General features: G+C 42.0%; 1 protein-coding gene across 1 annotated transcript in view; it reads left to right on the forward strand.

The window, feature by feature from the left end:
• Nucleotides 1-8,826: 8,826 nt before the first annotated feature.
• Nucleotides 8,827-17,247, forward strand: part of LOC128704206 (uncharacterized) — a 354,653-nt gene continuing 346,232 nt past the window's right edge. The window contains exon 1 of the mRNA XM_070099039.1: nucleotides 8,827-9,070. The gene's annotated coding sequence lies outside the window, so the exon portion shown is untranslated. The remainder of the gene's footprint in view (nucleotides 9,071-17,247) is intronic.

Below are 17,247 nucleotides of genomic sequence, written 5' to 3' on the forward strand. Positions count from 1 at the left end.
TCAGCGCAGGGATGTCTAATTGGGCATGGAGAGACTCGCTTGTGGCGAAGTCCTCCCATCTGACATCAAGCACCCAGCGCAGCGCCTTGTTCTGGACACGCTGCAGTTTAAGTAAGTTTGTTTTTGCTGCAAGAGAGAGGGCTAGAGGAGAGTAAATTATCAGAGGACGTATTAGGGATTTGTAGAGGTGTAGTTTGGTGCGTTGAGAGGCATGTTTCAGCTTGTAGAGGCCCGCAAGGGCCTTACTAGCTATTGCATGCCTTGAGTGAATGTGTCCGTGTAAACGAAGAAGGTAGTCAAGATTAACGCCAAGGACAGTGACAGATTGTGTGATGGGGATGTAAGTGCGGGTGTCAGCTGTTCTGAGCTCGACAGGTAATGGAGGATCACGTTTCCTTTAGTTAAAATACGTAATGCTGGATTTAGCTGCATTGGTTTTGATCCTCCATTTTTGTTCCCAGATGGCTATCCTGTCGACCTCATTTTGTGTTTTGTGTGTGAGTGTATCTATATTGGCATGAGTGATAAGTTGTGTAATGTCGTCTGCATAGGCTAGTGTGATGGAGTTGTGGTATACAGGTGTTGGAATGTCGTTAGTGTATAAAATGTAGAGGGTAGGGGAGAGGACAGATCCCTGGAGTACTCCGGCATTTAGTGTGAAGTAGTCAGAGTAACAGCCTTGGAATTTTATTCTCATGGTACGGCCGTCTAGGAAGTTGCAGAGGAGTTTCCCCTCAAGGAAGGTTCCTTGATGTTGGTGAGGGGCTCTTGATTTAGGGAATTGGATCTGTGCTCCAGTTCCCCGAATTAAGCCTGAATGCCTTCCACATCCCCCCCAGGCGCTGTATAATCCTCCGGGTTTAGCGCTTTCCCCTTGATTATAATAATAATAATAATGCAGAGGAGTTTACGAGTAGTGAGAGGAAGGCTAAAGTTAGTGCAGAGTTTTGTACTTGAGCCCTTCGTGCCAGTGTCAAAAGCTTTTTCAACGTCTTTTGCAACCAGGGCTGTCCTGTTTCTTTGTTTTGTGTTGATGTGGATGTAGTTGAGAATGATGTTAATGGCATCCTGTGTGGATTTGTGTGTTCTGAAGCCAAACTTGCCATGAGAAAGTAGAGAGTTGTGTTCCAGGTATCTGCGAAGGCGATGGTTGACGAGTTTTTCAAAGAGTTTTCCTAAAGTTTCGAGGAGGCTGATAGGGCGATAGTTTCTAGGATCAGAGCGGTCTTTTTTGGGTTTAGGAAGGAGGATAGCAGAAGCAGCTTTGAAGAGGGAAGGGAAGTATCCAGAGGCAAGGGAGGCATTGAGGAGGCATTGGACATAATTAGAAAACAGAAGAACTTTATACAAAAGAATCTGTATTGATAAAGCCACTGGATGGCGAAACGTCTACAATAAAGATAACCAGATGTTGCACAAGTGTCTTAACTTTCATCTTGTCGGTATTGTATATCTGTCATGCACAACTACCCCGCTGCACTCCATACCCTAATAACCATCCCTCTCTCTCTTGCTACCCATTACCCCTGCATCCTTCCCTGCCCTGCTGCGCTGTATAACCCTTGTGATTTAGCGCTTCTTTTTTATTATAATAGTAATAATTATCGTGCTAGTGGCGCCCCTGCTTTTCATTGGGGGGGATGTTGCATCGCTTGTCGAGTCTTTTGCTTTCGTAGGGAGTAATTTGTGATTTCCGTGTGGAAATTTGGTACTAATCCCTCTAGGATCTCTCCAGCCTACATTCCAGGGAATACAAGTCGAGGAACTTCAACCGTTCCTAGTAATTTACCTTGTACATGTGCTTGTAGAAATAAAGATATTATTATTATTATTATTATTATTATTATTATTATTATTATTATTATGTGCAAGTTTTTGCATGGTATCCTGGTCATGGACGGGACCGCAGGGGCGTTGGCCCCCGGAACACCCCCCAGGTAGACTCCCGGAACTTGCAATGTTGTTGGTTAAGTGGGGGTATATAGTTCTTGGAGGGCTGTGAAAAGGAAAACACGGCGTTTCAGGGTGTGTATTTTTGCTGGCAGTTGGAAGGGTTGCGTAACTGGCTGGCTTGGGTGTTAGTATTAGTGAAGGGAGGTAGTACACCCAGTGTGAAGGGCCTACAGTTAGGACTTAGGAAATTATCTTCCGTCCTGGTGGAAGCAGCGGCGTAAATAGACGATGAGTATAGTAGGTTAATTTAGGTATGATTACACAAATTTTTTTGGTGACTAATTGTATTACATAATTGTAAATTACCCAGAAAAGTCAGTGACTTATGTTTTATTACATACAGAAGACATCAGTCATTAATCATACAAATAAAATAATGTCTATGTAAAGCGTAGTACATATTTTTTATTGCAATTTGCCACATACAAGTGATAGGCTAGGTTGATCTCTTGATTTTTGTCAGTGTATTGAGGTGTAATTAAATAAAAGTTAAAAAATTCGGTATACATGTACATTTTGTAGATGAATGGTTCAGAGAACCGACATATTGATAAACAAATGTGACACCACCTATGACTTCTGCACCTCTCCTGCCAACGGTTTATAAGCTCCTTCTCAGCACGTATGCCGTATTCTATTCAAGATTGATGGACTGACCACATCGACTCAAGGTTGAGGGACTGATTACCTCATTCTCCTCCAGTTCTTCAAGATTCTCCTTTGTATGGACTGATGAAGCCACTGTGTGGCGAAACGTTTCCTCAATAAAGATACCCAAGAGTTGCACATGTGTCTAATTTATCAACATGTACACTTATAATGTGCGACATGTTGATTACATTACAGTGTGATATGTGGTAGGAGTCATATGTCTTCAGTCTGATAATGTTCATAAGTGACAGTTTTAAGTAGATGGTCAGTTTTTCTGTAATGTGATCAATGACTGCAGTACTGGCACGTTTTAGCGCATGTTTTAATATGTATGAGTTGAGGTTAGTGTTGTAAGCTTGTGTGGATGATGACACATTCCGTAGTTCATTTACCTTAATTATAATGTTTATGTCAGAGTAAAATTATGCTTTTTTCAGTGTCTTATTTATGTTGTTGTCATGGGTTCTTATTAGTCTGTACACACTGTAAGTGTATGCAAGTGTACTTACAGTAAGTGTATGCAAGTGTACTTACAGTAAGTGTAAGTGTACATACAGTAAGTGTATACAAGTGTACATACAGTAAGTGTATACAAGTGTACTTACAGTAAGTGTAAGTGTACATACAGTAGGTGTATACAAGTGTACTTACAGTAAGTGTAAGTGTACATACAGTAAGTGTATACAAGTGTGCTTACAGTAAGTGTATGTAAGTGTACATACAGTGTATACAAACGTGCTTACAGTAAGTGTATGTAAGTGTACATACAGTAAGTGTACTTACAGTTCAACTTATTTCCTCAACATTATAAGAACATGGCACTTGAAAGCCTTGGGGTAGATTACAACTTTGATGTTATTTATAACTGATGAGCCATAAACCTTAATATTCATGTATGTTCCTGTTTCCTATTTAATGATACTATACAAATTTTAGTGAAGATTACTTTCTCTGTAAAATATGTTTGTGTACGAATTTTTGTGGATAATTAGCCACAAGTTCAATTTCTTGTTTTTGTTAGTGTATTTGTGTAATGAATAAGTTGGGTGTTTATCTAGATACTTGATGGATATTTGCAAGATTTTTTCGGGGGTCGACGCCCCCGGGGCCTGGTGCCAGGCCAGACCTTTGGTTGAATCAAGGCCTCATAACCCAGGCTGTTATTCCTGCCAGTAAACAGTCCGTTGTACGAACCACAGTCTGGATTGCAGGTGAATGGTTCAGAGAACCGACACGTTGATAAATTAGACACATGTGCAACTTTTGGGTATCTTTATTGAGGAAACGTTTCGCCACACAGTGGCTTCATCAGCTTATACATAGGAGAAGCTTGAAGAACAGGAGGAAAATGAGGTAAGCAGTCCCTCAATCTTGAGTCGATGTGGTCAGTCCATCAGTCTTGAATAGAATACGGCATATGTGCGGAGAAGCAGCCTATAACCGTAGGCAGGAGAGGTGCAGCAGTCGTAGGTTTATCTGGAGAGAGTTCCGGGGGTCAACGCCCCCGCGGCCCGGTCTGTGACCAGGCCTCCTTAGGTCAGTGTCCCAGGATGCAACCCACACCAGTCGACTAACACCCAGGTACCCATTTTACTGATGGGGAACATAGACAACAGGTGGAAAGAAACACGTCCAATGTTTCTACTCTGGCTGGGAATCGAACCCAGGCCCTCACCGTGTGAAGCGAGAGCGTTAACCACCAGTCCACCAGAGCCCTAGGTGGTGTCACATTTGTCCAATGTGGAAGTAGGTCGTTGCCAAGGGTTAGACAAGCGAAGAATTCCCAAGTTGCACTTGTGTCTAATTTATCAACGTGTCGGTTCTCTGAACCATTCATCTGCAATCCTGTCAGACTTGGGAATTCTTCGCTTGCCTAACCCTTGGGCACGACCTACTTCCACATTGAACAAATGTGACACCACCTATGTCTGCTGCACCTCTCCTGCCTACGGTATATAAGCTGCTTCTCGGCACATATGCTGTATTCTATTTAAGATTGATGGGCTGACCACATCGACTCAAGGTTGAGGGACTGATTACCTCATTCTCCTCCTGTTCTTCAAGATTCCCCTTTGTATGGACTGATGAAGCCACTGTGTGGCGAAACGTTTCCTCAATAAAGATACCCAAGAGTTGCACTTGTGTCTAATGAACCACAGTCTGGCTGATCGGAAATAGATTAGATTTAGATTTTGCCACCAAATTAGCTAGTTTACTGTGCACCCCATAGCCATCCTGTGGAGGGTAGCGCAAAAACTAGGAACTAGGAACTTACCTATTGAAAGTAATTTGAAGAAATTTGGTTGTCAACGGATGCGCCTAAAAATGTTATAAAAGACTGTAAAAGAGACACAAATACATTATAATACTATCGTAGTTTGGCGATGTTTTGCCCACACTGTTGTCAATAAAGAGTCGCATTTTATTACGTATATCTTTTTAACCATCGTGTTATTTTATATGAACACAAGTCTTTATAAACAATTATCACGTTATATGATTCTTCAGTACCACCAGAAATTAACCCAATTCTGATGTCCTATACCCTCAAAGGGGGTAAGTGCTTTGATGCTGGAGGGGAGGGGGGGCTTTTGATCCATGAGAAAGGAATTATTCTCTTCCTTGGATCGAACCTGGTTGCCTGCCATTCCCAGGTGATATATGACCCATATGGGTTTAGCGCTTCCCCCGATTAATATGAAATTCAATATGACGACGACCTTTAATAACGTGATGGTCGTAGTCATTACCTCACAGTTACGTATCCGAATCAGTATTGTGTCATGTGTTTATTGCATTTTATTGGAAAAAACGCAAATCGTAAACACTAGTTTGGAAAATTTTGGTGCTACGTTGGTCACTCCTAATGCCCAAGTGTTTGCAATCTCGCTTTTTCCAAAAAACCTGTCGACATACAATTTATACCTATTGTAGTTAATTATATCTCAAGTCTGGTTTAGTGGAGTTATAATCCAGTCTGCCGTCCTGGCTGCCACACTGCCCACTCAGTCACATTATTTCAAATAATTTCATACACAAAATATACATTATAATCACCGAGATAGGCGATAATAATGTAGGTTTAGCGCTTCTTTTTTATTATAATAAAGCCCGTACTCTGGGAAGGGAGACAAGAGGATATATACCTGGGTATATTGCTAGCCAGGACTATTCGAGAAGAGCTAAACCCGTGTTCAAATTCAAATTTAAAATTTATTTCCACAGGATACTTTGTACAGAAATGGATGACATTTGATAACGCATGTAGAATATTCATGGTTATACCTAAGTATACCTGGAGAGGGTTCCGGGGGTCAACGCCCCCGCGGCCCGGTCCGTGACCAGGCCTCATGGTGGATCAGGGCCTGATCAACCAGGCTGTTACTGTTGGCCGCAGGTAAACCGACGTACAAACCACAGCCATGTCATGTGTAGAGCATTTCGGGAAAGCTTAAGCCTAACTTTAAACTACGGGGACAATTAACATTATATAATTGTGGAAAATAATTTCCCAAAATTATACTGTATATTTTTTATAATGTAAATCTTCTGTCTTTCAACAAACCGGCCGTATCCCACTGAGGAAGGGTGGCCCAAAAAAGGAAAACAAAAGTTTCTCTTATAATGTAAATATACCTGATTAATACATTACTATTGCTCTAAAGTGTATTTTAAAGAAGAGAACCGACAGGGAAGCTCTGCGCCTGCGCTGACGAGCATGGGGGAGTCGCCATGTTTTGAATTGACCGAGACAAACGTTAGTGAAAATCGGAAGAATTTTCGTCGCTCTAGGGGTTATATTGGGCTTAAAACCTTTCATATAGGAGCCGAAATTGTTGGATTTGCAGTCCTGCATAACGTGAACATTAGGCGAGTGGGCAGGACGGTCCAGGAACCCCAGCTAAGTCATGTCTATTTACGTTGGAATTCTGGCCAGTATTTTTTTCATAAATTTAGGCAGGGGGGTTGGTATGACACACCGTAATCTCCAGACTAATTGGTGAGTCTAATTATTATAAATTCTCCTTCATTGTATATGTATTCACATTTTAAATTTAATATACAGTCCACATATTTATATTAATGTTTTTACCAGAATTCCTGGTGATGTATATTTCATTTGAAATTAATATAGGTCAAGAGTGACTTGTGGAGAGAGAGATTATATGATGTTGGTGAGGGGCTCTTGATTTAGGGAATTGGATCTGTGCTCCAGTTCCCCAAATTAAGCCTGAATGCCTTCCACCCCCCCCCCAGGCGCTGTATAATCCTCCGGGTTTAGCGCTTCCCCCTTGATTATAATAATAATAATATGGTAGGTATCGAAGGACATTTTTTGTGACCTAGGTGTCCTAAAATTCCTGCTTGTCTCTGTAACCTTGATAAAGAATATTATCTTTGTTACCATTTACTGGTATGTATCTTATGAGTTACATCCCCAGGTAAATTCAATTCTCCACAATAGTGTATACAAGGACAATAAATGTATGCACACTAAAACTGATTCAATGAGTATATAATGAATAAATAATAATAATAATAATATCTTTATTTACTACAAGTACATGTAGTGGCATACTATTATATAGAAAGCCGCTTATTATGCTGAACATTTTGGGCAAATTAGATCAGTTTTGTCCCAGGATGCGACCCACACCAGTCGACTAACACCCAGGTACCCATTTTACTGATGGATGAACATAGACAAGCGATGTAAGGAAACACGTCCGATGTTTCCACCCCTTCGCTGGGAATCGAACCCGGACCCTCACTGTGGAAAATTTTTTAATTTTCCGAAACTATAGTGCCTAATAGGTGTTTAATGTGTCTATATGGGTCAAAAATGTATTTGAAAATAAGAGTAGAACCAAGAGTTCCCTTTGCGCATGCGCGGATGTGCGGGAGGGAGTGGCGCGTATTGTTTTGAATGGTGGTGAGGAAGCTGAGAAAACATGGAACCACGAAATTGACGTTCACGGTGGCCTAAGGATTAATATAGGCCTCATTTCATAATAAGAAGTGTCGTAATTGTTCCTGGTGGAGAGTGAGGGAACGGGATTTACGGGACCACAGTAATAGAGTGGTAAAAGTGTGATAAGAGAAGGACCGGGTGACTGACGCGTCACAATAGACTGTGTCCTGGGGAAAATTACCCTTGGATTAATCATCACGCATCGGTCTCAGATCTTAATGGAGTGACCTCTAGTTTGTATAATAGTTATGAGACGTTAAATCGTCTTGTGAATTGTAATGTAATTAATGATAATAACGCTAAGTTAAGAGAATATGTGAAGTGAAATAAGTCGTTTGCTCCGAGTGAACACGCTAGACCTCGTTGTTAACGAGACGAGGAAAGGGAAACTCCTTGAGTCACGATGTCTAAAGCAGGACAAACCAGCGGATACCTCGTCCTGCTGGAATGAGAATCGTGTCGGTGTAGCAGGACATCGAAAATGAGATGGTGAATCAAGAAATGAGGAATATCAATCACCCACAGTTAAGTAACCCTTCTAGTTATAGCAACCTTAGACTGGCCAGTAGTGGTATGTTATAATTAGATAGGTTACGAGTGATCCAGCTACATCAAGTGACCACCAGAGAACATCTGGTAAGTATTGGGATTATGTACAAATGTTTTCCTTGACGGATGTATCCAGGTGTATCCTACCCCCCTCCCCTTCATTCAGCTAAACTAATATAATCTATACAGTCCACAATTAATTAGTAGCACCGCACTTGTGGGTGCTACCCAATCCATACTGGTCTCGGATAGATATGGATAAGATTGTGAGGTCGAGGGGACCACTTGGTGCGACCAGGGGTGGTTAAGTTTTCTCACATGTCTACACGGGGTGACTACGGTAAACAATATGATTGTCTCCCAATGAGATTACTGGTATGTATATAATGTTGAGGTACATACAGGTAAGCACCCTAGAAAATTTTCCATACTCACTGTGTGAAGCGAGAGCTTTTGCCACCAGGCCACGGGGCAACGTTAGTTATATGTAAATAGATGTGTATCACTGGAAGGCATTCTAGTTCGATTCAAGAGGAGGATAACTCTAGTTCCTTGGATCAAGATTCCTTTATTGGCATCAATAAAGAGCATAGAAAAAACAAACAAAATAGAGGTTGGGTGGAGGTGCGCACGCAGCAGCAGCAGCAGGAGGGGGGAGGGGCAGCAGCACCAGCAGCAGGCAGTACGCGCGCAGTTGTCCAGGGAAGAGCACGTTGCTGTAACTGCTGCTCTCCAGTGACTTAATTTGTGTATTCACACCCACCATATTCATTGACAAAGCAAGATTATCTCACTTTCGTTATCCTGCGAGTAAAGCTTCACTGAAATACTAGACCTAATATATGCTTGGAAACTGGTTGCTGTGAGAGTAGCGTTTTTGGCCTTAATTAACGTGCCACATCTTCCCCTGTTACGTAAATATCTGCACTTCACAGCATCTGCAAGGTATGTAGTGATTATCTTCACTAAATAACAATGCACCGTCTTGAGAAAGAGATATAACTATGTTGTTAGAGATATCGTTAATGACTGAAACTTGTGGGGTTTCTCAAGCTGGAGGTTCCGGCCCCTCAAGGAAGGTTCCTTGATGTTGGTGAGGGGCTCTTGATTTAGGGAATTGGATCTGCTTCAGTTCCCCGAATTAAGCCTGAATGCCTTCCACATCCCCCCCCCAGGCGCTGTATAATCCTCTGGGTTTAGCGCTTCCCCCCTTGATTATAATAATGGAGGTTCCGGCTGTGGGATTTTTTATTTTATTTTTGGGGAAAGTTTAACAAAAACATTAAAAAATTCCAAATATTTTAACTTCCTTTCGTATTTATATACGTAAATTGCAAAATTGTGTATTGTTGGAAGCAGGAGCCGGCTGGTCTTCACACCCTCCCCACACTACGGCTATTACATATGATGTGCTCGTGTGTGTGGTACCAGGGGTCGAGTCTCAGCTCCTGGTCACTCTAACTTAGTCGCTACTAGGCTCACCTGGCTTTAGAGTACCTCTTCTTAAAGCTATGTGGGTTCCGCCGCTTCCACGTCATTCTCCACTTCGTTCCACTTCTGATTACTCTCAGGGTGAAGAAATGGCTCCTAAACATCCCTGTCTCAACTTTATCAACTTGCAGCTGTGCCCCCATGTTCCCGTTTCCCATCTCTCAATGTCCCTATTCAACCTATTGATCCCTCTCAGTGTTTTGTACTTTATATCATCCCTAGTCTCATCGTTTTCGTGTATCAGGCTGAGTTCCCTTATCCTCTCCCCATTGGACGTGCCCCTTACCTCCGTGACTAGTCTCGTTGCTAACCTCTGCACTTGTACCATTTTCTTGAAATGTTTGACTAGGTGTATTATACATCGTGTATATATAAATGTATGATATTAATACCACGCCTTGGATGTTATGTACATTATGTATATGAGCTGGCTTGGTTTAATGTATACAAATATCCCTGGTATTAGTGCACAGGTAGATTGTAATCTTGTTAACCCTCTCAGTTGGTAGGACTTTAATACCAGAAGTACGCCTGTCCACCACTGAAGTGGAAACTGCCAGTGCACGTCATGTCACCCACACTGTCAGAAGTTGTACTTGCACGGTATCAAGACTACTATTTTGTGGTTAAACTATACTACCGCCAGGAATTTTTAACACTATCAAGTCCACTCTTCGGTGTTTAAATTATTGATAACACAGCCCTTTAGTGCTGGTACCTCGTAGCTCAGGGGTAGCCAAGGAACCCGGGTCTAGTCTCGAGCGGGATGAGCCTCGTGAGCAAGTGAAACATTTGCTCACTTAAAGATGTCCTGATCCATAGAATTAGAGCCCAGTTACGGCTCATTTTCCAGATGTATAGCTTCTATGGGTTTAGGAAATGGTAATCCTAACACCTGCTGCTCCTGTTCACATAGCGGTAACTGTACTTGGGTGTTAGTCGACTGGGGGACCGTTGGCAAAGCTCTCGTTTCACATGCTGTGTCCGGGTTCGATTCCCAGCAGGGATTGAAACATTGGACGCGTTTCCTTACACCTGTTTTCCTGTTCACCTAGCAAGTAGGCAGGTTCCTTACTCCGGTTGCCCCGTTCACCTAGGTACCTGGGTGTTAGTCGACTGGGGTGGGTATTTAGCTTAGAAGTGACATGGTTATTTTCTTTATCCTGGGTTAAAACCTTATATTTGTCCCAACTGAACTACTACTGCAGTTTTTCCTACCTATAGCATCAGCCGTACCTTACACAACAATTTTAGTGACAGGCAAACTTGTGTCGCTTTTTATTCCCTCTTCTGTGTCGTGTGTATATTGTCCCAGGTGCAATGTGGTCTCAATGATTTTACCACTCCCTCCTTGTGTGTATTTGTTTGTGTATTTGTGTATGTATAATTTTGTATTTATTTTTGTGAACATACCAAATGCTGACGCCGGTCAGAAACTGGTGGGATAAGTGTAGTAGTCTTCAAGAGGAAACTGGACAAGTACCTCCTTCAGGTGTCAGATCAACCAGACTGTGATGGATATGTGGGTCAGCGGGCTGCCAGCAGCAACAGCTTGGTTGACCAGGCCAGACTCTTCTGGTGCAGAAGAGTCTGGCCCGAGGCTGGTCTCCGAGAGTAGAAACTCTCGAAACAAATCAAAGGTATGAAGAAACCGCTTGTAACGTGCCCTCGTGCAGATATCTCCCCAATTATGTATAACTTTGACTCATTTTCTAGCAAGCACAAAAGTCTTTTGCTGGGTCCCTGGACATTCCGATGTTCAGGGCAGTGAACATGCAGACTGCTGCACGGTTATCCATTCAGGACCTCCAGATTTTCTCTAGGGGTATTTCCTTTACTATTTTTTAATTTATTGGTACTAAAAAATTTCACAGCCGGGCTCATATGTAAATATTCTAGTGTCAAGGTTACGGGGAGATTGAACACCCTTAATACCAACAATAACACTATGTAATTGCGAGAATAGTGAGCGAATTGATAGATTTACGTCTTAAGGATGTTCTTTTATTTTCTTTCTTTTTACATACCCTACCAATCGCGTCCAACCTCTTCAGAATCTCCCACAATCATTGTCATCAGCAAAAAGCATCTGCGACAGCTCCTACCTTGTGTTACTCTTTATCTTTTAATCCCACACCTCTTGCCATCAACCGAGCATTCACTTCTCTTACAACCCCATCTATAAATACATTGAACAACCATGGTGACATCACACATCCCTGTCTAAAGCCTACTTTTACTGAGAAACAATCTCCCTCCCCACCTCTGCAACCACTTGCAAAGTTGGTCCTCATTAGACCCTCCCCCCCCCCCCACCCACCAAAAAAAAAAAGTTATATAAAGCAGTGTTTGTTTTTGACCATCTTCCCACCGTTGTCGGGTTTGGGAGTCTTCCCTCTAGGGTTACGTATTGTGCACACATTACTCATACATAACACGTAGAGAAACAACCGGCACCACTCTTGAGGACTCTGGATGCATTGTCCGTCCAACATTTGTAAGTGTCCTGCTTATCAGTGCATGCAGCATTCACTTCCAGCTAAACCGCACCAACTCGAGTCACTCAGACTTGTTTGCTGAAAGCCCCGCCTTTGATGCAGACTGACATTTTTAAACGAAGCTAACCCATTGCACGAACTTTGATTTCAGTTTTGCTTGGGGTATAACCCCCCCCCAAAAAAAAAAAAAAAAAAAAAAGAAAACTAACCCTTTATACTGCCCTTCCTCACTTTTTTTAAGGTTTTGCACATTACTCCCTGCAGCATTGTGTGACACTAAGGGGTGTAATAATAAGAAGAACATAAGAACGAAGGAACACTGCAGAAGGCCTACTGGCCCATGCGAGGCAGGTCCAAGTCTCCTACCGGCTTAAGCCAATGCACCCAACCTAGTCAGGTCAGGTCACATTGACTTAAGGGAGGAACACGGCAACCGACCTGGTAGCACAAGCTATCAGGTCTAACTCACACCCACCCACATCTACTCATGTATTTATCCAACCTATTTTTAAAGCTACACAACGTTCTGGCCTCTATAACGGTACTTGGGAGTTTGTTCCACTCATCCACAACTCTATTACCAAACCAGTACTTTCCTATATCCTTCCTGAATCTGAATTTTTCCAACTTAAAACCATTGCTGCGAGTCCTGTCTAGGCTAGATATTTTCAGCACACTATTTACATCCCCTTTATTTATTCCTGTCTTCCATTTATACACCTCAATCATATCCCCCCTAATTCTACGTCTTTCTAGAGAGTGCAGTTTCAGGGCCCTCAGTCTATCCTCATAGGGAAGGTTTCTGATACATGGGATCAACTTTGTCATCCTCCTTTGTACATTTTCCAGAGAATTTATATCCATTCTGTAATACGGTGACCAAAACTGTGCAGCATAATCTAAATGAGGCCTAACCAAGGATGTATAGAGTTGAAGAACAACCTGAGGACTCCTATTATTTATGCTTCTTGATATGAAGCCAAGGATTCTATTAGCTTTATTGCGAACACTTATGCACTGTTGTCTTGGTTTCAGATTACTGCTAACCAGAACTCCTAAATCTTTTTCGCAATCCGTAATATTAAGATCTACATTATTTAGTTTATATGTGGCATGGTTATTGTCCTGTCCAACATTTAGAACTTTGCATTTGTCTATATTAAACTGCATCTGCCACTTCTCCGACCACTGCATCAGTCTATTCAAATCTTCCTGGAGTGCTCGAATGTCCTCGTCAGAATGAATTCGACGGCCTATTTTGGTGTCATCGGCAAACTTGCCGATGTCGCTCTTTGTGCCCTCATCTATGTCGTTTATGTAGATTGTGAACAGCAGGGGGCCCAACACTGACCCCTGTGGAACACAGCTCGTGACGCTTCCCCACTCTGATTTCTCCCCATTTATGCAAACTCTCTGCTGCCTATTTGTCAACCATGCCTCTATCCAGGAAAAAAATTCTCCTCCTATTCCATGTGCTTTAATTTTCCTCAATAGTCTCTGATGTGGGACCCTGTCTGAAGTCCATATACACAATATCATATTCATTACCATGATCTACCTCCTCAAATACCTTAGTGAAAAAAGTTAATAAATTCGTAAGGCAGGAACGCCCCTTTGTAAAACCATGCTGAGATTCGTTTATTAATTTATGCTTTTCAAGGTGGCTACGAACTGCCTCGGCAATTATCGATTCCATAAATTTTCCCACTATGGAGGTTAGGCTTATTGGTCTATAGTTCGAAGCAAAGGACCTGTCACCTGTTTTGAAAATAGGTATCACATTTGCCATTTTCCACTTATCTGGCACCATGCCAGTTTGTAGTGATATATTGAAAAGATTAGCCAAAGGTGTGCTAAGCTCCTCTTTACATTCCTTTAGAACCCTTGCATACAGTTCATCAGGGCCTGGGGATTTGTTAGGTTTTAATTTATCTATTTGCCTAAGGACCATGTCACTTGTGACCCTAATAGTGCACAGTTTATTATCGTCCTGTTCTACATAATTTATCATTACTGGAATATCGCTGGTATCCTCCTGTGTAAAAACTGAGAGGAAGTATGTGTTAAAAATTCTACACATTTCCTTATCACTGTCAGTGAGCTGACCCGAGGAACTTTTGAGTGGGCCTATCTTGTCCCTGATCTTACTTCTGTATACCTGAAAGAATCCTTTTGGATTAGTCTTCGATTCTCTTGCAACTTTAACCTCATAATCTCTTTGCTTTTCTAATTCCCTTTTTTATTTCTCTCTTTAATTGAATATATCGATTTCTCAGTTGCCCCTCTCCTCTTTTGATTTGCCTATATATGCCTCTCTTTTGACCAATCAGATATTTTAATCTATTGTTCATCCATTTAGGATCATTTTTTTGATCTGATTTCCCTATTTGGAACATAATTTGACTGAGCAGCTAGAACTATGCCCTGGAAAGCATCATATCGGCAACCATCACCACCTACCTGACCCTTAGTCAGGTCATTCCAGTTCAGCCCACCTAAGTAATTTTTCAGTCCTATGAAATCAGCCAAGCGAAAGTCAGGGACGGAGACTTGATTGCCATTATTAGGGGAATTCCATGATATATTAAAACTGAGTGATTTGTGATCACTTTCCCCAAGCTCATCATTAACCTCAAGATTATTAATTAGTGTTTCCCTACTGGCAAGAACCAAGTCAAGGAGGTTATTTCCCCTAGTTGGCTCTGTCACAAACTGTTTTAAAAAACAATCCTGGATCGTATCAAGAAAGTCACCTGACTCAAAATTTCCTGTCAAATTGCTCCAGTCAATCTGTCTATAGTTGAAATCTCCCATTAGCACAACATTTTCGTATGTAGATGCCTTACGAATTTCGTCCCATAGAAGTTTACTGCACTCCCTATCAAGATTTGGGGCCCTGTAAATCACACCCAAAATTAGTTTTTCTCGGCCCTCGAGAAGCTGTAACCAAACAGATTCAGTGGCTGACGCTTCTAATTTAATATCTTGTCTAACACAACAATTTAAATTGTCTCTGACATACATCGCTACTCCACCACCTTTCCTGTTGACCCTGTCAGTGTGGAATAATTTATAGCCTTGTATGTGACATTCAGAGGGCATCTCTCTATCTTTCAGATTGAGCCAGGTCTCTGTTATAGCAATAATATCTGTTTCCTGCACTTGCAATTAATCTTAGCTCATCTATCTTATTTCTTACACTCCTGCTATTAGTATAGTAAACCTTAAGGGAGCTAGTCCCTTGCTGCCCTCTGCTGTCCCCCTTTGTTTGCTGACCTGATCTATTGTCTTTATTTATAACTTCATGCTGAATGCCTTTTATACATTTACTGTTTCCAACCCAAGTGTTGCAACCTGCTTGTTTCCCACACACACCCATACCTCTATTTTCCATCAGTTTAAAATCATAGGCATTTCACCAATGGCCTTCTCAATCGAGTCTGCAAGTGCTACCACCCCAGCCCCAGAGAGATGTACCCCATCCCTTGCATACATATCATGTTTGCCATAAAAGTTGTTCCAGTTGTCAATGAATGGGATTGCAAGTTCCTTGCAGTATCTGTCTAGCCAGCAATTTACACCAATTGCCCTAGACAACCATTCATTTCCTACTCCCCTTCTAGGCAAGATGCTACATATGATTGGGATCCCTCCCTTAGACTTAATGAAATCTATAGCTGACCTGTACTTATCTAGCAGCTCTTCTCTCCTACCCTTCCCAATATCATTTCCACCAGCACTGAGACAGATAATGGGCTTGTTCCCATTACCTGACATGATATTATCCAGCCTGTTGACAATGTCCCCAACACCAGCTCCAGGGAAGCACACTCTATCTCTCATCTTCTTATTCCTATTACAAAAAGCACGGTCAATATATCTTACCTGAGAGTCACCAACCACAAGAATGCGCTTACCTCCATTAGCAGGGGCAGTAGTACCCTTACCTTCACTGGCCACTGAAGTACATTCATCCTGAAGAACAGAGAAGCGATTTCCTACCTTCAGATCTTCACTCTTAACTTTCCTTACTCTGATGCGCCTTCCATTACTGTGAACCACTCGCCACTTGTAGCAGGTGCTGGACTGCACCTCACTGCTGGTAGCCGTTGCTCCCTCCCCAACTACAGCCTCCTCACAGCGAGAGACAGACTGCACCTCACTGCTAGATGGTAAATAATAATACCCATTTATGAAAACGGCTGCCTGTCATTCAAACGTGGAGATAAGTTTTGTTTCATGCCTCGCATTCTTCAGCAGTCTTCTGTGTAGATAAATGGTTCACAGAACCGGCACGTTGATAAATTAGACACGTGCAACTCTTGGGTATCTTTATTAAGGAAACGTTTCGCCACACAGTGGCTTCATCAGTCCATACACAGGAGAAACTTGAACAGGAGGAGAATGAGGAAATCAGTCCATCAATCTTGAATAGAATACGGCATATGAGCGGAGAAGCAGCTTATAAACCGTAGGCAGGAGAGGTGCAGCAGACGTAGGTGGTGTCACATTTGCCCAATGTGGAAGTAGGTCGTGCCCAAGGGTTAGGCAAGCGAATATAGGTACTACCCTGGATTGGAGAAATGTTAAAAATTTGCTAGAATGGACGTCCTACTAACTTGCATACTTTTGACTACAAAAAGTCTGTTAAGAGAAATCCTTGTGGGAAGCGTATAGTTCCACGAGACTGACCCTTTTTGTAAGGGTATAAGAAAATTAGAATACTTTTTCTAGAATTTACATTGACAGCTAATTCTCATCGTTAATGAGTACAATTCAACAAATCCAAATAAAAATGAACATTACGTCCATTGTCAAGGGTGACATTTATTTTTTTTTTTAATTTGCCAATGAAATCTCTTGACGTGAGGTCTGTTGGTAATTCCCCTTATACACTATGATACGGTGTTCGAGTAGTGATTCCTTTACACTTGTTTACTCATCGCGACGCAGCTTTTCATTGGGGAAAGTTGTACAGTCTGCCAAGCCTCATGCTTTCATTTGGAGTGATTTTGGTGTTGTAGGTTTGAGAACAGTTCTTCCAGAAACTTCAAGGTGGAGATTTTGATGCATCATCCTCGCCTACGTGCAAAGTATTTCAGAGGACTTGAAGGGCTCCGGGTAATTTGGGTA

Source organism: Cherax quadricarinatus, chromosome 66 (genome assembly GCF_038502225.1).
Source record: "Cherax quadricarinatus isolate ZL_2023a chromosome 66, ASM3850222v1, whole genome shotgun sequence".
Lineage (NCBI taxonomy): Eukaryota > Metazoa > Arthropoda > Malacostraca > Decapoda > Parastacidae > Cherax > Cherax quadricarinatus.